Below are 23,574 nucleotides of genomic sequence, written 5' to 3' on the forward strand. Positions count from 1 at the left end.
CTATAGAACAGCCTGGTAGCCTTAAAGGATTTAACTCTCAATTCTTTTCAGGCCTCTCCATTAAATCCTGAATAACACTCACCTTATTCATTTACCTTTTTTTTTTTACTTTCAGAAGTCTTTATACTGGATGAACTTATTATCCTAGAATTTTGTGAAACTGTCTACTCATTTCTATTTGAATGAGTATTTTATTTCTAGTTGGCTGATTATTAATAGGTGATGCTGCTTTTGAGGCACTTATAAAATTGAATTATATTAATTATTCATTTGCTTCCTGTACTCTCTCACTCTTTTGTGAAGTCTCAGATGCAGGGGCCACATTCTATTCATTATTGTGCAGTCAATGCCTGGCGTAAAAAAGCGCTTGGTGAATACTGAATAAATACAAATACATATGCTACTCTTCAGACTAACCTCTCACCTCTTGTAATAGCATGAAAAATAGTCTCTCCTCTTTTCCCCAAACTGAGCCCCAGCTTTCTGTATCTTTGAAGAGCCCCTAATTTTATAATTAAATGCTTTTATGTACCTAGGATTAGTAGACACTAATCCTAGGTAATGAGAAGGGTCTTCTCTCTGCTTGGAAAACAGGGGCAGCTACATGGGAAGCAGGTGTCAAGAATCCCAAGTGGAAGAGTCTGGCATCTTCCATTGGGTCGGGTGCAAGTGAAGCCTAAGACTCCAGGGCACAGCACCAGTCTTTGAAAATCAGGATCCTTTTGAGCTAGGCTCTAACTTAATATTTTGAGCAGCAGGGTCATTTTACCAGTTTCTCCATTGTTAGAGATTAGGAGATAATGTGAGAAGGTGGGAGGGGTACAGAGCTCAAGGACAGAATCCTGGTGACAGCTCTGTTTTCTGCTTATACCTCAAGCAAGCCCATGGGCTATGAGCCTTGGTTCCCGTATCTCTGGTGTGGGGTAATTGTGGTTATCCTTCTTACTTCAAAGAATTGTTTCCAGAATTACATAATATGTGAGCAAAAATAATCAATTGCACATTGTTAATCAATTTACCAGGGTGAGGGGTCATGATTCCTTTTTGGGGGGGGTAGGGTACTGAGGATTGAATCCAAGGACATTTTATACCCTTAACCTTTTAAATTTATTATTTTTGTTTATTTGCTTATTTATTTTTTGTGGTACAAAAGATGGAAATCAGGGACCTTCTACCTCTGAGCTACATGCTCAGCCCTAATTTTTTTTTATTCTTTATTTTGAAGCAGGATTTCACTAAGTTGTGGAAGGTCTCACTAAGTATCTGAGGCTGTTGGCAAACCTGTGATCCTTCTGTCTCAGCCTCCCAAGTACTGGGATTACAAGTGGGTGCCACCACACTAAGCTTAGTTCATTATTTTTTTTAATTTTGAAACAAATCTTACTGAGTTGCTGAGGGACTGGCTAAATTGCTGAGACTGGCCTCAAACCTGAAGTCAGTCCTCCTGTCTCAGCCTCCCTAGTACTAGAATCCCTAGTACTCATTATCCTTATTCCATAAAAATTCCCAGATTTGATTTGCAGTGGTCATTCCATAGATTGCCTAGCTTGCTATATTTTGTTATGAGGGAATGTTTATTACAACCTTACTTTAATCTTTATGATATAGGATTTAATCTTCCTCAACAATTCCAGAGAACAATTAACATTTTCTCTGCAACAAGTGGGAGTACCTCCTCTTGCAGAGATGTCCCCCTATGTTGAGAAGGCAGAAAAAGAAGAGGAGGGATGGAAGAGGATTTGGAAACCTTCAGCCTTCTCACAGTGAGGAGTTAGGTACTGGGTAGGTAACGAGAAAAGAGGACTCCGGGAGACAAAGGTTAAGAGAAAAAAAAAATCAGTCCCCTTGGTTTGGGTTGTTCACTGGATCTGAACACAGACAATTAGCTATGGAGGAGTGAAACAATATGTCACCACCACAGACCTGTGTACACCAACCTTGGACCCATGCACTGTTGCTATATAGACCAGGGAAAAGACATGCAGAACAAACAGTCTCATGAATTTGGGGAATTAAAGGCCATCAATGACAAATTAACTAAGTCAACAGAAACAAGATTAAAAATGGGAACTTTCTTCATTGGCTAATGTCTGCACATTGGGGCTTCAAACACATATGATTCCATGCTCAGCACCCTGCCGACTGCCCTCTCAGGACCTCTCCCCTGCTTGTCTTTGGTGGGTCGCGTGGCCGGCTAAGTTGGGCAGTGCCAGAGGCTCCGCTGGACTTTCGAGCTGACCAAGGCCCCCAGGGGTGCTCTGCCTCTCCAGCTTGCTTGCTCCTTTAAAATAAACTTTCATTTTCCTGGAGTCTGCAGATTTGATTCTTTAACTCCATAAGACAAGGACTCAGTAGGAAACTCAGCATCGAGAGCATGACTTCACTGGGTTTGGCTTTTTTGGACATGCCTAGTTATGTTGGAAAGTTATTTTCTTCAAGAATTCTCAAGATTCTCTTAAAAAGTGCCGGCCATCTATTTATAGACATTTATCAGGTAGAAATACGGCGGTTAACAAAGCAACAAGGTCTTTGTGTTTAGTTTATGTGCTAGTGGAGGAATGAATAAAAGACAATTGCAGGTATTGGTAAAATATAAGCATTTTATTTGTTTTAATTGATATTTAATATTTGTACTTATTTGTGGGGTACAGTGCTATTACACATATATACAAAGTATAACCATCAAATGAGGGTAACTAACATTTCCATTCCTTCAAATATTGTCATCTCAACAAACATTTATTGTTAGGAACATTGAAAATCTTGTCCTCTGGTTATTTTAGAATGAATCCTTAGTTGTTAAAAAAAAATAAAAAAATCTCTTTCTTTTTTCTTATTATTTATTTTTTAAATTTATTTTTTATTGGTGCAATGTATTCATACATCATAATGGTATAAAGAAAATACTTTTGTAGACATACATGCACACATCACCCAGTTAGCCCCTACCCGATCTCCACCCCGTTCCCTCCCCATCCCTCCTTCCCATGCTTGGCATAGTGGTTGATATCTAGTTTTATAGCAATTTATCCAATATTAACAATGATAATCTCACATACCAAGCTTTTGATGACTTAAAGATAACATTTCAATATTTCTTTTTGCTTTTTTCTTACCAGAGAATATTTTTTCTTTTTTTTTAGGTGAAACTATCATACATTTATTTATTTATTTTTCAGAAAAAAATCTATCCTGATATGGAATATGGACTCTAGATACCCAAAACAATCTCAAAGAAAAACAAAGCTAGAAGATGTATATTTTCTGATTTCAAACCATATAAAGCTACAATAATTGAAACAGTGTAGTACTGTTCTAAAGGCAGATATATAAACCATTGGAGTTAAATAAAAGCCTAGAGATAAATTCTTCCATATATTGTCAAGTTATTTTTGACAAGGTTTCCACAAACATTTGGTGGAGGAAATAATAATCTTTTAACTAAATATTGTTGAAAAATAATAATTACATGAAAAAGAATAAAATTGGACCCTTACCTAACACCATATACAAATATTAACTCAAAATAGATAAAAGACCTAAATATAAATCTTAAGACTATAAACTTTTAGAAGAAAATCTGGGTCATAAAACCTCACAACATTGTAATTGGCTGTGATTTCTTGGATAGGATTTCAATGGCACAGGCAACAAAAGGGTAAACAAACTCCCTAAAAAATAAAAAAAATATTGTATATCCAAAGACAATGTAAACAGAGTTAAAAGTTAATGATAGAATGGGATAAAATATTTCCAAAAGCTATATCTGAAGGTATATTAATATTCCAACTAGAAATCCTAAAAATCAGCAAAGTAAAAGCAAACAATACAATTTAGAGATAGGTAAAAGACTAACATAAATAATGAATCTCCACAGATAACCAATCTTAGTTGACTGTTGGATGGAAACTCTTGTTTCTCTGGTTCTGGTGTGTGTTACCTATTTCTTCTTTGTAGTTAATCTCTTTAAGTATTTTCTCTAGCGCTGGTTTTGAAGACATAAATTCCTTCACTTTCTGTTTGTCGTGGAAGCTTCTTATTTCCCCATCTAATTTGATAGAAAGTTTTGCTGGGTAGGAGATTTTTGGCTGGAAGTTGTTTTCTTTCAGAGTTTGGAATATGTTACTCCAAGCCCTTCTGGCTCTCATGACTTGGTTTGGGAAGTCTGGAGTGATTCTAACTGGTTTGCCTCTGAATGTCACTTGGCCCTTGTTTTTGTTGCCTTTAAGATTCTCTGCTTGGCTTCCACATTGGTCATTTTGACAATTATGTGGTGTGGGGATCCTCTTCTCTGATCCTCTCTAACGGGAGTTCTATAAGTTTCCTGGACCTGTGTATCAACCTCTTGCTCTACGTTTGGAAAATTTTCTGCTATTACTTCCTGGAAAAGATTGTTGATCGCCAGGCGTGGTGGCACACGCTTGTAATCCCCACACTTGGGAGGCAGAGACAAGAGAATTGCACAGGTTCGAAGCCAGCTGCGTGCCCTGGCTTAGGAGACCCTGTTTCCAAATAAAAATGTAAAAATAGGTCTGGGAGTGTAGCCCGGAGGTAGAAGGGCTTCCAGGAACCCCAGTACCACCAAAAAAAAAAAAAAAAAAAAAAAAGATTGTTGATCCTTTTGGTTTCACCTTCTTTTTCCCTCCTCTATTCCAATTATTCTTAGGTTAGCTCTCTTAAAATGGGCCCATATTTCTTCAATGTCAGATTCCTGTTGTCGGATTTTTTTTTCTAAATTAGAAACTATGCGTTCATTTTTTGAATGATCATCTTCTAGGATCGAGATTCTATTCTCCATGTGGTCTAATCGGTTGTTTGTACTTTGAATTGAGGCCTTTACTTCATTAATTGCATCCTTTATTTCTCTTTGGCTCTCTCTGAATTCTTTTCAAAACACCTCTATTATTTCTACAGTTATTTTCCTGATTTGATCTTCTAGAAATCTCTGAATTTCTGTTTTTTCGGGTTCTGATGTTGTGGGCATTCATTGCTCCATTGTTATTCCTCTTTCCCATGATTTTGGAAGTTTGTGCCTTCTCTGGGTTCTTCCCTGGGTCATTATGACTTCACTTAAGGTGCTCTGGATCTCGAGTCTGTGGTATCTCAGTCACCACTACTCCTTTACTGGGTTGTGTTGCAAAGTCTCAAACCCTGGGAGTCAATCAAGGCTGCTTTTGACTATGGGGGGGTGCCAAGTTGGGCGTTCTCCTATGGTGTGATATCTCTGTCACCGCCACTCCCCCACTGGGTCAAGTCCCTGGGAGTACAGTACTGGGATTTCTCCTCTAGGGGCCACAATTTGACTCACTGTTGTTGAGTGTGCAGATGGAGCTGTCGTGGACTCGGTGAATTTGCTGCTGCTGCCGCTGGTGGCAATATAGCGCTGCTGCCACGCCCTTGGCCATGAGGCTGGCGTATTTCTTTTCTGTTTTTGAGCTCCGCTCTGAGTCCCTGCAGGGCATGCTGAGCCCAGCCTCTGGGAACTTTAGATGCTCCCTGCGCCGAGAAATCTGCCGAGTTCCTCCTGGCTGAACCACAGCAGCTCACCTCGGCTCGCTGTCTGCCGCTCCTCTCTGGAGCCTGGTGGGCTGTTGAGTGCGTTGGTTGGTGCCGTCTGGTGAACTTGCCGCTGATGCCGGCAGTAAGGTGCTGCTGCCGTATCCTCGGGCGTGAGGCTGGCTTATCTCCTCTCTGGTTCTGAGCTCCGTTCTGAGTTCCCCTCCTCTCTGGAGCCTGGTGCTGCAAGGGAAAATGGTCCTTACCACTTTGCACTGCGGCTCCGGCTGCAGCACTGCGGTCTGGTTTCTGGTGTCTCGTTTTTCCAGCCCTCTTTTTCTTTGTCCCTTAAAATTACATTTTTTGTTTCTCTGCTGATGGTGTTTTCTGGCTATGAAAGGCGCTGATTTTGTGGTAATAGAGATTGGTTGTTAGCGGGGCTCGTAAGCCCCGCTTTTCTCCGTCACCATCTTCCTGGAAGTCGAAAAAATCTCTTTCAATACAGGTAACCTCTTCACAAAAGTGGCAGAGGTGAAAACAGTTTTATTACTGAGTAAGCATTAAACCGGTGATGCTCATCTTGGGAAATCCAGGAAGAGACCGCAAAGACAGAAAGCCACTTCACCTTTCTGTATAGCCAAGCATATACAGCTTATTACGCTCATCTTCTCAATATAAACAATATCTAGTCTTCAAGTAAAAGGACTTGACATCACCATTTGTCACACATGTTCACGCTAACTTAACCTGGTAATTGGAGTGACTATCAATATCAGCTTATTGCCTTTATCCGAAAGAAAAACAAACTTCTCATACCTTTAGGACAGAAGCTGGTTTTGCAACTTAGAGCAAGACACACTCGGAAGTTAGAAGTTAGGCCCTGGTAGGTCCATAGAAACTGAGAAACAGGGGTGCAGTTGGTCTTTCTTGATGTTTTCATTTCAAAGAGATGCCTCCCAGGGTCTGGAGACAGGCTTTTCCAGGCCACCAAGTTAACAAAAGTCTATTTAGTTTTCAAAAGGGTTTCTACCCATTTCAAAGAGAGGAGAAAATACTTACACATTTTCCAAGAGGGAAATCCCTTCCCTCTTGGGGAAGGGTAATCACTTCACTTATTTTCAACAAGGAGATTTAAGCCTCTCTTTGAAAATATTTATTAGTCTTACACAAATACCATATTTAATATCCCAACCAGGAAGATTACTCTCCCTCTCTTGAGTTTTCAAATTAGGGACATTAATATTTACCTTTTACATCTTCTGTATATCTTATATACATCAAAGTATTTATTTTGTCTTCTAATTTCATTGTATACGTTGCTATGCAGAAATACCAAGACTTCTACCCCCACCAGGAAGAAGCCACAGTGAAATCTCATTTGACCAAAATGGTTAAAGTTGAAACATTCATTATGTAAGTGAACTAGGAACAGAAACTGAAAATTGTTTCTGAATCAGGAACCTGTCTTATCTCTGGTCTTAAGGATTACTGGCACAGCTGGAAGGTGATTGCGATCACATTTTTACTTGATATTGTTTCAACATTTTAACCTTAGGTATCCCACAAGTCCTGGGGCATAGTAGGTTCTCAGTTAACCTTATCTGGCTTAATAGCTAGATTGTCTGCAGACACAATGCTCTGGCCATATGGAAAGGGACAGGGTCATACCAGGGGCCGTGGATTCTTTTGCAGATTCCCCCAGATAATTGGCTTCATGAATATTGATGGCTCAGCACTTTCCATTCTTCTTTGCCAAACGCTCCTGGGAATATCTGAAAAGTACTTTTAACATGAACTGAAGTTTAATGAACATAAAATAGTATTAATTAAATTGGTCAGGCTTTCCTTTCTATACTCTGCCAAATTTAAGACTTCAGCTAGAACCCTTTGGTATATATCATATATAATAACTGAATAAAAGGGGGGCTTTTCTAGTCTACCCCCTCAACCAAAGGCATGCCTTCCTGCTGCTTGGGCTTGATTCTTAAAGTCTCCAGGTGCAGATTGGGGGAGAAAGCTCACTTCATTCCACTCATCTTTGCCCTCTGCTTTTCTGCTCTGCTCAGATGCTTTTTATTGCTGGCCAAGAGTGTGTGTGTGTGTGTGTGTGTGTGTGTGTATGACTGGAGATGGAACCCAGGGGTATTCTATCTCCAAGCTACACTCCCAACCCTATTTTATTATTTTATTTTAAAATGGGATCTCATTAAGTTTTCAGGTGCTCATTAAGTAGCTGAGGCTGGCTGCAAACCTGTGATCCTCCTGTCTACTTCTCACGTACTGGGATTACAAGTGTGTGTCACTACACCCGGCACTCAAAATAACTTTTTTTAATTTTTTATAATGAGAGTGGAACCAGGGGCCTTGTATCTCTGAGTTACATCCCTGACCTATTTGTATTATTTTTTGTTTTGAAACAGAATCTTGCTAGGTTGCTGAGGATTTCGCTAACTTGTTGAGGTTGTTCTTGAACCTCTGATCTTCCTGTCTCAGCCTCTCAAGTTCTAGGATCGCAAGTGTGTCTGCCATGCCTGGCTTGGCCAGGGTTCATTCTGATCCCTTTCATAGCCCCCGCCTGAGGAAGCCTTGAGGGTTCCTCTTCCGCATCAGTTCTCTGATCCCCACCCTGCTCCAGCTGGCGCAGCGATTACGGTCACGTGTCTGAGAGTTCTTTTTACCTTGTATATGAATATGGAGCAGCAGAATCGCCTAGTGGCAGTCGCTAATTCACAGCGTGGCTCTAGGAGCAACATTTTCCTCCTCCCTCGAGAAATCCTCAGGTATGCAATTGTATCTCTCTTGCTTCAACAGGTAAGATGTTTGTAATCAGTTTAATTTTATTAGTGATCGTGAACAAGGCAGGCACTTTTCACTTTGTGAAGACACAGATCCTGTTGAACTAGAGGGAAAGAAGAATTCCCCAAAGGACAAGGGGGCATCATTTAATGCAAGGGAACTGCAATTTATTTAAAGCTACTCTTGTGCCGGGCGTGGTGGCGCACGCTTGTAATCCCAGCATTTGGGATGCTGAGACCTGGAGGATCGCGGTTCGCGGACAGCCTCACCTACTTAGTGAGGCCTCTGCAACTCAGTGAGACCCGGTTTCAAAATAAAGAAAAAATAGGGCAAGGATGTAGCTCGGAGGTCAAATGTCCCTGGGTTCCATCCCCAGACCTGCAAAAATAAATAAATAAATAAAATTAAAAAAAATAAAGCTACTCTCAGAGCTGTAAAGACTTAAGTGATGGCCAAGCTTTAAACATTTAAACATTTGGCAGGTTGATCATTTGGCATTATGCCACTTAAACATACAGATGACTGATTTCATTTTTAAGCCACTTGACCGCACCATCCTGATGCTTGGGCGTCTCTCCCTCAGCCGCAGTGCTTAAGGGAGCTCCTCACTGCCGTCTTCTGGTGATGGGGAGAATGGCTGGAGTCAGGAGGCAGTGCTGGCCGTACCACTAAGCAGGCAAGTTGGGGAATCTTGGATTATGTGTATCTGGGTGAGCCTCAGTCTCCCCTTTTGTAAACTCATGTTGAATTTATTTTGCATTTCTGTGGAACTAATTGGCCATGAAAATGTCCAGGCCGCTGTGAATAACTGCAGAAGGCAGGCACCAGGCCTCTGCACTGCTGTCACTGGGGCTTCAAGTGTCTTCACTGCCTCACCACTTCAAGTGATTTACAAGAACCTCCTTCAGGGTCATTCCTATGGATTCACTCATCCCTGTATACTCTTCCTGTCCCTAGATTTAGGAGCTCCTTTGTTTTGGGAATTCAATAAGGATATTCCTCATGGAGATAATTAAAGGCTGTTACCCTCAAACAGCAAACCATATTTTACTAAAAAAAATTGAATTTGGAGATTCTTCTTCCAAAATTGATAAATCATGTACAAACTAGGATGCAGATATGGAAGATCAAAGTAGAAATTACCTCTGTACGTACCTCAAAAAAGAAATTGTCTTATATTGACTTTTCTTCAACATAGTTCTTGTTCTGCCTTGTAGGGTGTTTTTTTTTTATTTTGCTTCTTTGCATTAAAAATGTAGAATTCAATGATCTATAAGGAAGAGAACAAAGACCTCTGACTGACACAGTCTGTTTTGCTAGAAGCAGAGCCAACTTTGATGTTGTACTATTTAATTACAGTGGAGACTTCCGTGGCCTCCTGTGTAAAAGCCAGCTCCTGCCTTCCTTTCAGAAGTGAGGCACAAGTGTGGGCAGGAAAACCAGGACATCGTGGGGCTCTTGTAAGTAAGAGCCTGAACGTTTATATCAGGAGGAAGTTCTTGGGTAGTGTCTGTCTCTGTCCAGACTTTAGCTATGTGGGGACTGGCAGAGATGTGGTGAGTCCCTGACATGAGAATTTTTCAGCAACACACAGGGCCTGGCCCAGCCTCCTTCATGACTTAATCAGTCTAAGGAATATGAACAGCCCTGTTTTGCCTGGGAGTTATGTGAGATGTAAAGAGTCTCAAAGTCAGATTAAACTATTATTCAGCTGCTCTCATTCACTCTGATGACAGCCTACACTACAGGTTGTGCATGGATTTTTTTCCATTTGCTGGAGTAAATCACAGTACCCAAAGTCATCAATGTTTTATAAACTGTGACTAATCCCCTACATAGTTTTTTTTCTATCTCCCTTCCTCCCACCTTCCTTCTTCCTACTGATTAGATTTTTTTATTTGATGATATTTTCCAGCTACTTTTCTCTACTATTTTTTAAGTCCTATGAGAGTATGTCTTATGGTGGAGTTGAGGATTGATGGTGTCATTAGGGAAGCCTGAGCTCCCAAGTCTTTAATATTTTGAAGGCTGGAAATATTTTGCTTGAAAAGAGCAATGCATAAATCTGAAGCTCTTTCTTCCAGGAGCAGCAGCCCAGTGTGTTTCCAGGGTCTGCCTGGCTTTTGCCAAGCTGTTACCACCCAAAAATAGTGACAGGCTCGTAAATGTTTAGCAAATCCTGGTAATGAACGTGGTGAGGGTAGATATAACCAGCGTGTGTGTGTTTTTTTAATCATGCATCATTTAGTACAAAGATGACTCTTGGATGTTTTGGCAAATTAATTTGTATTGCACTTCAGAGGAGGGAGAGCGCAGCTGGGCTCCTGTCCATGGAGCCGCACTTGCTGTATCTGCTGATAAAGTTGCTGCTGCCTCGGCCTCATATGAAGGTATGATGGAACAGTGACGCACAGGGGTTCTTTGCTGTCTCCTCCAGGGTTTTGGTGAACACATACCAGTCTTTCACCAGATTCTACTCATCTGGCTGTGCAATGTGGGCAATTTTAGTGCAGCAACTGATCAACTATTTCTGTCATCCACTAACATTTAACAGTCAGCCACTGGCTGGGGATGTAGCTCAGTGGTGGAGAGCTTGCCTAGCATGTGCAAGGTCCTGGTTTGATTCACAGCAATGAAAAATAAATAAAGAGACAAAAAGAAAAAGACATCAAGCATCAGCCTCAGGGGCCCCTTCTTTGAAAATGGATCATGTGTTTTCCTGGACATGTCTGCATATCAGATGTTGCTTCCCTCCTCCCATCACTCTTTTGTACTTGAGATTTTGTGTAATTCCACATGAAGGGTCTCCCACAGTCTGAGTATTTGCAACCTGCCAATTTTAAGACAAATAGTTTGAAAGAAAAATGCCTTCTGAAGAAGTTCCCAGTTTAGGCACTATTCTTTTTTAATTTTTTTTTTATTGGTGCATTGCAGTCATACATATTAATGGGGTGCAAGACAGTGGAGACATACATGCACACATCCCCCTTAGGCACTCTTCTAAGAGACAATCCAATGGGAGATAGAAAGAGAGGGAGACACAATTTAATGTGTACAGGAAATATTGAAACCTTCCCCAGTCTTTGTCATTTAGTGACTTCCATATTGACGCTGCCATCAGCCCAGTCCTGTGTGTCATAAAGTCTCATTACGCAGGGGGTTATGTCACATGGGAGCTCCTGAGCTTTCTTTTCTTTTTTCCCTCACTGCCCTCCCTTTTTGTTCTGTTCCTATTCAATTCTTTAAAACAATAGGAATATATCCCAGGAGCATTCTACCTCAAGCTACGCCCTTAGCCCTTTCTATTCTTATTATTTTTTGAACAGGGTCCCACTAAGTTGCTGAGGTTCTTGCTAAATTTCTGAGGCTGACCTCAAACCTGTGATCCTTCTCTTTCAGCCCCCCAAGCACTGGAATTATAGGCATGTGCCACCACACCAGGCTGACGCAAAGTCTCTTTCCCACAACTTTTTCCTACTTTTGCCTTTTAACTTCTGCCAGATTTCTGCAGTGCTCAGTCCTCGGAACTATTCTTGCTGCTCTGAATAAAAGGCAGAAGAGTCAGAAATGACACATGGGCAAAACTAGGAGTTTCTCTTTAGCAGGAAGGTAAAAAAAAAAGGAAGGTTGAGAATCTGCATATTTTAGACAATCTTTTTAATGGCTACAGTTTTGCCCCTGAAAATATATGATTTTGTTCTTTGAGGAGCCATGGTGCACGAGGACTGGATGAGGCCTGGGTTAGTCTCACACAGGAACCTTGCCAGTGTGAAATAAAATATGTCTACTGAGACCTTTGAGATACCATTCGAGTGAGAGGTGGCAAAGAGACTTAGAATAAAGGCTTTTCATGTAGTAAAACATTTTTAATATTGTGACTGATGGATCACTCTAGGACTGTCTTCATATATTGAAGCTTAACATTTAAGTCCATGTGTTTAGTTATTTTATTGCCAAGCAGTTTCAAGGACTAAAGAGTCCTTGAAGATGCTGGCAAGTTAAATGTTTTATGGCCTGACCACTCCGACAACTTTGTGCTGGTGGTTATGACGGTGATGATGCCTCATATTTATGTAGAGGTTAATTTAAACTAGACATCCCACTAACTTCACATGTATTAATTAATCTTTATAACACCCCACTACATAGGAACCTCCATTGCTTCCATTTACCATGTGCGGGAACAGGGGCACAGAGAAGTTGGAGCTGGCCTGAGCTCACAGTGCTATGGAGTGGTGAGGCTGGGATTCAGACCCTGGCATCCTGTGTACTAAGCCCACATTCTTAACTGCTACAATACGCTGTCACTCCTGGGATCATCTTATATTATCAAAATAGAGTTTTGATTGATTACAGTCTGGGACAGCAACTCTGCACACCTTCCCCCTTCATTACTACCTTGAAATACCACAATCGGGGACCCTGCGCTGCACATAACTGAGCCCCCCCACCCCGCTCACCTGATATTGGTTGTGCCAGATGATGGGAGGCACTTACCTCACACGTAAGCAACTTACGGACTTGCTCAGCGTTTTAGATGCATTCTACCAAGAAAGGGGGCTTTGTGAAGAACTCAGAGAAGAGTAAATTGGTCAATGCTTGGCAAGGCCAGAGCTGTAGGACCTAGATCACTTCACACCTGCCTGAGATCTGGTTGGCCTCATGCTAATCACTCATATCTACTAATGTATAACATCCATCAGAGGTCACACACTCAAATGCTGGTAACATGATGTAGTACCGTGAGCATGGTGCCAAGTTGTTTGCATTGACCGAGCACTGCCTGGGCCTGGCTGTGTTGCCTCTAATAAATGGCCAAACAGAACTTGCCCTAGGGCTGCCTTCGGTGGGCTCTCAGCCAGTTTGCCACCTCTGCTTCACATTCATCTCTATTAGTAACACAGACTGGAAAGTTGCCACTGGCTTCTGATGTCAGATAATGTGCCATCCAACTGCACATTAATAAATAAAGACAGACAGAAGAATCACAGCTTTTTGTCTGCGGCAGATAGGCCCTTACGGAATTCAGTTTCTGAACAAGTCAAATCAATTTGTATAAGAGTCATGGTTTTCTGGGTACCTGCTAGTTTGTGCCCAGCACTGTTCAAGGTAAACATAATGGAACACATAAAAGAAAAAGGAAATGGTATCAGTGGAAATCACTAATGAACAGCCCATGAACATGTTGCGCAAGGCTCAATGTGTGTAGTTCAGATACTGAGTGTTACAGGAACTTTGCAGTGTGGAATGGAGATTGGTCCTAACGAAGGTCATACATGTTACTGTTTTAACAACTTTTTGTCTATGAGCCCGACAAAATATAAAGTGTGACTTCATCTTCATTCTCTTCAAAGCTGGACTATGTCTAGTCTGTCAGGACTGAGTAAGCTATTGGCTGATAATGTTTTGAAGTGTGGGCCATGACTTCACAGCTGGCTGTTAGAATCAGCCCTGGAAGGTAGAGTGAGATCTACAGAAGTGTCTCCCAAGCTGTGGGGTTTGGGTCATTGTTCTTGCTTGGTCCTGAAATGTCTAACAACACAGCAAGGCCCAGTTGGCTAAATCAGTCAATCATCCATTCCATTTGATAGAACTTGCTGCTATGTCCCAGGTTCTGCGCTAGCTTTATGAGATACTTCAAATTTCATGTAGATAAAGCATAAAGTTTGGCATTAGGATATCTGGGTAATAATCTTAGCTCTCTTATTCATTTACAGTAAGGCAGAATGAAAGTCAATTTACCTACCTTGGCTTTGATTCTACATTTATGAATTGAGAAATTGGCTACCTTTGTTGTATATAAACTATGCATTATTGAATTCTGTGATTTCTTTCTCAGGGTTGTCTGGGGACATTGTAGAACAGTGCTTCTCAACTGGGGACATCACCTTCCTCCCCTTCAGAAGACATGTGGAAATGTATGGAAACAACATTGCAAGGGATAGTGTTTGTTACTGTCCTCTAGTAGAGGTCAAGGACAGTGTTAAACACTCCTATAGTACAAGACAGTCCCTATTACAAAAAACTATGTAATCCAAAATGTCTGTAGTGCCCAGAATAAGAAACACTGCCATAGAAGATAAATATGAGGCTGATCTGGTAGGACTCTGCACATTTATTTTCTGGGTATAGCAGGCATACATTTGACAGGCAATTTACTCAAATGTGCAAACTTTATTTTCTACAACTGAACTGAAATGATATCTTAATTCTCATACTATGGTTCTCAGTCAATTTAGAGTTTAAACACAGTTATTTCTCTTATTTTCTTTTTTCGGGTGGCACTGGGGAATGAACCCAGTGAGGGTTCTACCTTTGAGACACATTCCCAATCCTTTTTATTTTGCATTTTGGGACAGTCTCACTATGTCATCATGCACTGGCCTTGAACCTGGGATCCTCCTGTTTCAACTTCCCAAGTGCTGGGATCACAGGTATGTGCCAGCACCCCTGGTACACACAGATATTTCAAGCATCTAGTCCTTTTGTCTCCTTCTCTTCAGGATTGAATCTACTTTTGTGGTTTAAAGCTATCCCCGCTTGTGGGGAAGCAAAGGTCCATGCTGTGCCACCCTCGGTCCTGCACTGTTGTCTGCAGCTGTGCACCCATCCTTGGCGGCCCTCAGCCATCACCCTGCATCCTTGCTCCTCTTGTCCCTGACCTGCCGTGAGCACCAGCTCAAGGGCCTCGCCACGTCTCAGCAGCAGGCTCTCGTCACAGCCGTCATGCCACTCTCAGTTTGTTCCCTCGGCCACCTGTGTCCCACATTGATGTCACCGGAGGTTTGCTAAGCTGCTCCCCACCCCTCTGTGCTGTGGCGCTTCAGGGTGGGGTCTCTTAGACTCTGTTTACTCCTGATCTGCCACTCTTTCTGTTTGCAGTTGTCGTGCTGTGCTGGAGAAGAACATCTTTCTTCTTTACTTTTGTATTTAATAAATGTTTATCAATCAACTGGTTTGTCAGCTCCAGAGTGTATAGTTCTAATGGCAAAACTAAAAGTAAGAAGAGCCAACAGAGAACTTAGCAGTCAGGGCACCTTTCTGGCTGGCTCCCTGTCCCCCAGGAGGGTGAGAGGAGTGGGGTGCATTGCTTCCTGCTTTCAGACCTCCCGATCCTGCCTCCACCTGCTCCGCAGGCAGCTCTGCATCAGCTCACTGTGCTCGTATCCTCTGCTCTGTCCTTCCCTTCTCTCAGCTGCTTGAAGTTGATTTCTTCTTAAGAGGGGAAAAGTGGCTTCTACATAATCTGGCATTCTTTCTAGTCTTATTGTAGATAGTTTAAAATTAATGCTCTTATTTTTATCAAAATTGCCATTTCAATAAATGCTTTATTCTTTGAAAATTGTGGCTCTTGAAATAGAAAAACTTTGTCTTTTAAGCCATTAACTCTGCCATGAATTTCAAAATATAAGAATTGGCTCCTTTATAATCCAGCAGTGTCTGGCCTCTCCTAATGACAGGAACAGCACAACTCAGTGGCCTACTGGGCTGCAGTTTCATTGTGCTTTAAAAATGTGATCTGCTGCTTAAAAAGAGGAAAAGAAGAAGGGAGGGAAGCAGGGAAGAAAGGAAGGAGGGAGAGAAGGAGGAAGTAAGACAGGAAAGATTAGATGATTTCTTCATATTCTTTCAGTGTGGAGTGATCTGAATGTGTAAAAAGCCTGGGCCCATAGTCTATGCCTGCTACTCAACTTCCTGAATATAGAATTTTCTTCTTAAAATTGCCATGGGAAGAGAGGCCTCTGGAATTCTGACAAGGAAGAGGGAGACCCACGTATAATTTTTCACTTGAAACTCATTGTCATGGGGAAGATGGGATTGGATAATTGGCAACACTTTACACAGGTATTTGGCTAGACATGCCTCATGTGTTACTCCTATTCAGAGTATTTGATTCTGAATGCATTGAAATTTTCAAGGAGATAGTAGAAAGTATTCCCTAATGAAAAAAATATAATTACCAAATTTAGAGAATGAAGTCTCCTATCTATCATTTATCCATCCATCTATCTATCTATCTATCTATCTATCTATCTATTATCTATCTAATCTCTTTAGTATAGGTGATAATTTCTGCCTGATATTTAGGAACTTATCTGGTTTCCTGTTGACAGCAAGGATTTATTTCAGAGGCATTACATATCATTTATTTATTCAAATATTTACTTAATATGCATTCTGTGTATAAACTCCATGACCTAGTTTAGTACTTAAAGTGCTAGGTCCTATTCCAGCCTGAGTTATTAAGTAATTACATGACTCTGAAAAAGACAATCTCCTTATATAGCTTAACTCTCTCATATTTTACATTGAAGGCTATTTTTTTTCAAGACTGGGAGTGAAACCCAGGTGCATTCTACCTCCAAGTGACACCCAGAGCCCTAATTTTTGTTCTTTATTTTGAAACAGGGTCTCACTGAGTTTCAAAGGGCCTCACTAAGTAGTTGAAGCTGGCTTTGAACCTGTGCAAACCTCCTGTCTCAGCCTCCCAAATGCTGGGATTACAAGAGTGTGCCACCACACCTGGCTATCAAAGGCTATTTCTATAGTTTTATTTTACTGGTTCAAAATCTATAGCTTTTTCTCCCACAAGCCAGAAGTTTCTTCCCTATAACATGCATTTGATGTGATTTCTACATTTAATGATTTGAATTGTATATAATAAAATACTCAATAATTTATGTGTGTGTGTGTGTGTGTGTGTGTGTGTGTGTGTGTGTGTGTGATACTGGGAATGGAACGAAGGGACATTCTATCTCTAAGCTACATCCCTTGACATATTTTTTATTCTTTATTTTGAAATAGAGTCTCACTAAGTTGCAGAGTGTCTCACTAAGTAGCTGAGGCTGGCCACAAACCTGTGATCCTCCTGTCTCAGCATCCCAAGTACTGGGATTACAAGCATGCACTGCTACACTTGGAAAATACTCAATAATTTCTAGTTCACCTGTGTTATTTTAGTTAGCAATGATTATATAATACTGAACAAAAAATGACAATTACTGATCTAATAAGTACAAACCATTGGAAACCCTAGAATTAAAATCCCTTTGGACTACAAAAATGCTTTCTGTATTTTGGATAAAGTCTAAGCTATCACACTATTGTAGTTAGATACAAAATGGCCCCTTGAAGACTCATGCACTGGTGTTTGGGTTGATGTAATTGAGTCATGAGGGTGAAATATCAGCAGTGGACAATTCATCCTAATGGATTTATCTGGGTGGCGGCCGAGGCTGGTAGGTATGACTGGAGAAGATGAGTCCCTAGGGGTGATGCCTTGCAAGTCATATATGGTTCCTACTCCTCTCCATCTCTCGTTTGCTTTTGGCCTCCCTGATGTGAGGAGCACAGTCCACGTGCTCCCTCCCCCTCTGCTATCCTGAGATTTGAGGTCCCTGGCCTCACATGGACTGACCCACAACCAGGAGCAAGTACATCTTCCTTCCTCTAAGTTATGTGGTCAGGTCTTTAGATTATAGCTGTGGAAATACTGACCAGAGCACACATGCACATTTATCTCCAGAGTGATCTCAACAAATATGCCACTTCAACTGAAAAAAGTAAAACCAAACGTATTCTTCCTTTTATTTCCACTTAATTCCCTGAATTTGGGCAAAGTTTAATCAATGGAGGGTCATGATAAATGTTAACACACTTATCTGGTGGGTCAGGTTTCTGATTGCAGATGGACCATTAGACTTTAAGTTAGAAAAACATGCTGAGAAATGTAGCTACTCAGTCATGTAGCTACATATATCTGCTTTCTGAATAATTTTATGAACTTATATTCATTTATAAGATATAGGTATTTAGATTTTCCACCCAAAGGTTTGTTACCAGGTGGAAGCTAACATTTTACATTAAGGGTGCCCTTGGAAGGACACATTTCTATGGGGTTACTATAAGGTCTCAAGAAAAATAAATTACCGACCCACAATGCTAAACCTCATGGAATGCTATCAAAATATATTCCTATAGATTCTCTATGTCAGTGCTTACATTTCTACCTTATCTTGAAAATGGACTATCCTGTTATCAATGTTCAGTGAAAACCCTCTGGGTTCACATGTTCACATTTACCTTTAAATTAGAGTGCCTGATAACTCCTTTATCAGCTGACTGCATGACCCATTTTTCCTGAAGTTCTCATTTAAGATAAGACTACTTTCATTCTAGACTCCAGATGGAAAACGTACTTGTGTATATAAGTGGGCACGTGCACCCATGTGTGTGAGAGGCAAAAATAGTGCAGGAGGAGTGCAGTGTGCCGGGAATCCCATTTTTATCTCCATCTCAATCTGAGAGATTGTAATTCTAGACTGGTCGGCTCTGATCCAAATCTGTCTGTACATTGGGCAATTACTGTGTGCTGTGTAAAGCACCCGCTTACTCTATCTTTCTTTGCCAAGGTGTGTATTTGATGAAGACAGAGATGCACTTCAATGCAGTTTCTGTTGCTACCAGACAACATATATTAAAGGCTTGGCCTAGTAGGTTTTCTGAAAACATAAACAAGCCAGGCCTTTTGCCCTTTAAAAATTCACATGGCTGAAGATGAATAAATAAATAAAAATAACTCCGCTGTGTGCCACACTCATCTGAAATTTCATTTGTAGCAGATTGTGTTACGGTGTTTCTGTTATTACAGATTTAATGTTGGCTGGAGTTGCATCTGGATCCCTATCACCGAGCCATTGTGCAGGTGAGGAGTAAAATTCTTGGCTCCATCATTGAGATGCTTCTGCTTTACATATTCTGTTGTCACAGGGCTCTCCAAATGCTCCACTATTCAGAGCAAACACAATCAAGAACCGTCTTTTGAACTAATAAGATCTAATCTACAGAAGGATCTGACTGCCAGTTTTTTTTCTTCTTCTTCCTAAATGTTCATTTATTCAGAGAAAGTGTGAGACAGAGTTTATGGCTCATTGGAATCATATTGGGATCTGTTTAATGAAGAGAGTCAGTTGAGGCTGCATATTTGCAGTTGTGGAAAAAGGAAATTAAAAAAAGATGGAGATAATCATGTCTTCTGTGAAAGCCATGTCAGCTTGCAATTCAGGTATGACTGCCTCCCACTGAGGTTTACACAGCAAGAGAAACCCAGCCGCTGATTGTCTTTGCTTTTTTGCAGGGGCCTGTCACAATGCAATGTGACGAAGATGCATCAAAATATTCTAATACCTTGTATTTATGTAGCACCTGTCTCCAGGACCTCACAGTGCCGACACACAACATTACTCCCCGATTACATTTAGAAGCCCCTGCGGTGACTGGGTGGCCACTGTGCATATCCAGCCATAATTGCTCCGAGTCAGGATGCAGAATGGTCCTCAGAAAGCCAGCTCTAAGTCTGAACTTTAAGTGCAAGGCTGCGTGATGAATTAAAGGCAAGCCGACTTTGGCTGGCTATCAGAAAGGGCTGCGTCTCCAGAGCGACATTAAATGTAAAGTTAGGTTCAAGGATAGAGTGGTCACAGCCGGTGACAAAAAATGGCTGGGCATTATGGAGTGTTACTAAGAAATAAAATGAGACCAGTTACTGATGAAAGACTGTCTGACTGTTGGTTCCCTCTAACTGCTATTTGTTTCCTGTGTGTCAGTGGCCCATCAATACACCATAAAAGAACCACGCTTATTTAATTCTATATAATGCCACAATCTTCCTTGTGGGAGGAAATTGTAACAGAGGCAGGAGAAATTTGTGGCCTACAGAGCACTGTACACATCCAGCCTATCTGGGAACTGGCAACCCTCCCAGCTCCACAGTTTAACACATTTACTGGGGTAATGGAATATACCTCTACATCATAGGGACATGCATTAAATCATTTTTAGGCTCTATTTCCCACAGTGAGAATAGATAGGTCAGAGGATATCAGTATCTTCGGGTTCTTGGCATCTATGTCAATTTGGAATCTGCATTCCAACAAAGAATCGTTCATGTTTTACTGGGTCTTTATAAGTATCAGTAGTTACTTTCTTATTATTGTTTGAAAGCTTTGCTTACTTAATAGCTGGAATATCTTATGGTTGTAGTTCTAATTTCTCTTATCATTAATTAAATCAATTTTTTATGGTATTTGGGTTCCTGGAAACCCTTCTACCTCCAGGCTACACTCACAGAGCCATTTTTTATATTTTTATTTGGAAACAGGGTCTCTTAAGCCAGCGAGGCTGGCTTTGAACATGCACGATCCTCCTCTCTCTGCCTCCCAAGCATGGGGATTACAAGTGTGCACCATCATGCCTGGCTTAAATCAATTATTTTTAGTGTGTCTGTTGCCTATACTTGTGTTTTAAAATAATTTGTTTAGGTCTTTTGATAACATAGGCATATTAGAGTCTTTGTATTTTAGTTAGAAAAGATTTCTATTAGATATCAAATTGCACAACCAATGTACATAAAAATTATCAGCAGAATGCACTTTTAATTCAGTGGATGTATATTTTTGTATGTATACCCAGGTATCCTCTTTTCCTTTATTTTTTAATTTTAAATTTCTTTGAGATCATATAGCAGTTTGAATTATTTAGGATGGGCATAAAGCTGATTTTTATCCATAAAAATTTTTTTTGGAAATAGGATCATTTTAAATGCATTAGCAAATACTGTGGATCATCAACTGGGTCACATTGTAGCTAATTCAAACTTGTTTTTTAATCAGCTAATGACTGTTTTTCATGTAAGCACTAATATGAAACGTATAAGGTGAGGTTTTCAACAGAGGCCAAAAAAAAAAAAATCAAAGAACTTTTGAAATACTACAGAGAGAGTTCATAAGAGAGAAGGAAGTTTGTGACCAATGACTTTTCCCTGGTTCCCAGAGATGAGGAAATGGGATCGCATTCAGTAAGAGTCTCCATCTGCTACAGGAGTACAGACCCAAGATTTTTTACTGCTTAATTTTCTGGACTGGATTATTTTTCAAGGCATGCCCTTACTTTAAAAGAATAGTATATATGGTCTGGGTAAAATGTAGGACTCTAGAATGTACTTGTCTCCCCAAATAACCAAACTTAGATTAATTTTATTTTTGATGGTTTGAGTTTGCTTTTTCATTCATCTATTAATTTGTTCAATTAACATTTATTGAGTTCTATGCTTAAGGTATTAAGCTAGGTGCAAGGGGGATATAAAAACAAATTATACTCAATCTTGCCTCACCAGCATGTACAGTTGGTAGGAATGATGTGACACATTGTTAAAATGACATTAGTCAAAGGAGAAGTAATAAACGAGGTTCAATCAAAGTGCCGTGGGTGTTCAGTGTGAGAGAGAGCATCCCAATGACCCTGCCTTGGCCAGACTTTGCAAGTGCTGCTTGGTGCTCCGTTTCCCTTTGCCTGTAGAGATGGACCAGCTACGCTGCAGACAGAACTTCCTGGGATGCAGCTAGGACTGGCTTTGTAGGCCATGGGTGGGAGGGTCATTCATAGTTAAAGTGGGCAACTGCTGTTTTGTGGCTGCATAGCCAAAAAAAAAGTCTTTTCTTTTTTGAAAAGGGAAGTAACTTTTTCTTTTAAATAGCACTCTGATTTCCATTTGGGACATTACATCAGAATAGTCAGATGGTCCTGAGCCAGGGGTCCTGTCCTTGATTAATTTTGGCATAAGGTGTGAGCTAGGTAAATCTTTAGTTCTGCCCTGGAATTTAAATATGGAGCAAAGTGACAAAGGTCATCCAGACTGTGTTATTTTTAGCCTGCTTGCTCCTTACTTTTCCTTCCTTCCTTCCTTCCTTCCTTCCTTCCTTCCTTCCTTCCTTCCTTATTCCTTCCATACTGAGGATTAAATCCAGGGTCATTCTACCTCTGAGCTACACCCCCAGCCCTTTTTTATTTGGAAACAGGGTCTCACTAACTTGCTGAGGATGGCCCTGAACTTGTGATCCTTTTGTACTGGCTTTATAAATACTGGAATTACAGGCATGTACCCAGCTCCTGCTCACTTCTGATTTGGTTCTCTAACTACCTTGAAGTTGGATGTTTTTCAAAAATTTCACTGTATGTAGGTTATTCAGAGCTGAGAGCTTTGTACTTGGAGCAGATCTGTTGTTTTCTTTGCTGGACCCATTTTCCACCCTTCACCTTCCTCCCTCTCCAGGATACTGGCTGAATCAATCATATTGGATGGATTCTTTTGGCTTCAAGCTTCTGAATTGGTTCAAGCAAAGAAACATCTCATAGGAAACAATGAGAAGAAGGAGGAGAATGAGATCGTCTCTTGGTCCCTTTCTTGTGAGGTCAAGCTTGGGCTGTTTGTGTCTCTCAACCAAATGTGTTCTGACTGAAAAAGATAAGCCAGGCATGGTGGTGCACGCTTGTAATCCCAGCATTCAGGAAGCTGAGACAGGAGGATCACGGTTTGTGGCTAGCCTCAGCTACTTAGTGAGACCCCCCCCCCACAACTTAGTGAGGCCCTGTTTCAAAATAAAGAATAAAAAATAGGGCTGAGGGTGTAGCCTGGAGTTAGAATGTCCCTCGGTTCCATCACCAGTACTGCAAAAAAAAAAAAAAAAAAAAAAAAAAAAAAAAAAAAAAAAAAGAAAAAAAAAGAAAGAAAGAAAGAAAGAAAGAAAGAAAAGAAAAAGAATTGTCCTGCTATTCAAACGTATGATAGTGCAAAGCCCTTAGGCTAAGGTAGGGGACTGATGGAGAAACTGAATGGTGTTGGGCATGAACAAGACTGAGAAATGTTTATTTCCGAATTTCCCTAAACCACTTGCACAGGTAGATGGAAAAGAGAGCCAATTCCTGCTCCTTCAATATCAGAGGGATCCAGCCCTCCCTGCTCTAAGCCTCTTAGGAATAGCACGAGAGACAGTTTCCTCAGTGGCCTCAGAAGGTGACTGCAGTGTTCTTTAGCATTCACTGCATCCCAAAGGAGTTGCCCTATAAACTGTAAGACTAAAAGACAATATAAAGTGTATTAGGAAGTGCTCCATTTTTTTTTTCTGGAAAGGGTTCAGAAAGTATTGTGTTAATCCTTTATAAACTTTTTTTTTCTAGAAAGGGTTCAAGAATGATTGTGTTAATATTTCTAATTCAGTAGTTGATTCATCCAATTAATAGTTAATTCATCTGGTTCTGGGATTTTCTTTCTTGGGAAGTTTTTCAGTACTGACTTAATTTATTTATGTTGCTTGGTCTCCTCAAATTTTCTGTTTCTTCATTATTCAGTATTGTTAGGTTGTATATTTTCAGAATATATTTCTTCTAGGTTATCTAATTTGTTGGTGTATAATTATTCATGGTAGTTTAGGTATTACCATGATG

The sequence above is a fragment of the Muscardinus avellanarius genome (genome assembly GCF_963383645.1).
Source record: "Muscardinus avellanarius genome assembly, chromosome: 1".
In the NCBI taxonomy this organism is placed as follows: Eukaryota; Metazoa; Chordata; class Mammalia; order Rodentia; family Gliridae; genus Muscardinus; species Muscardinus avellanarius.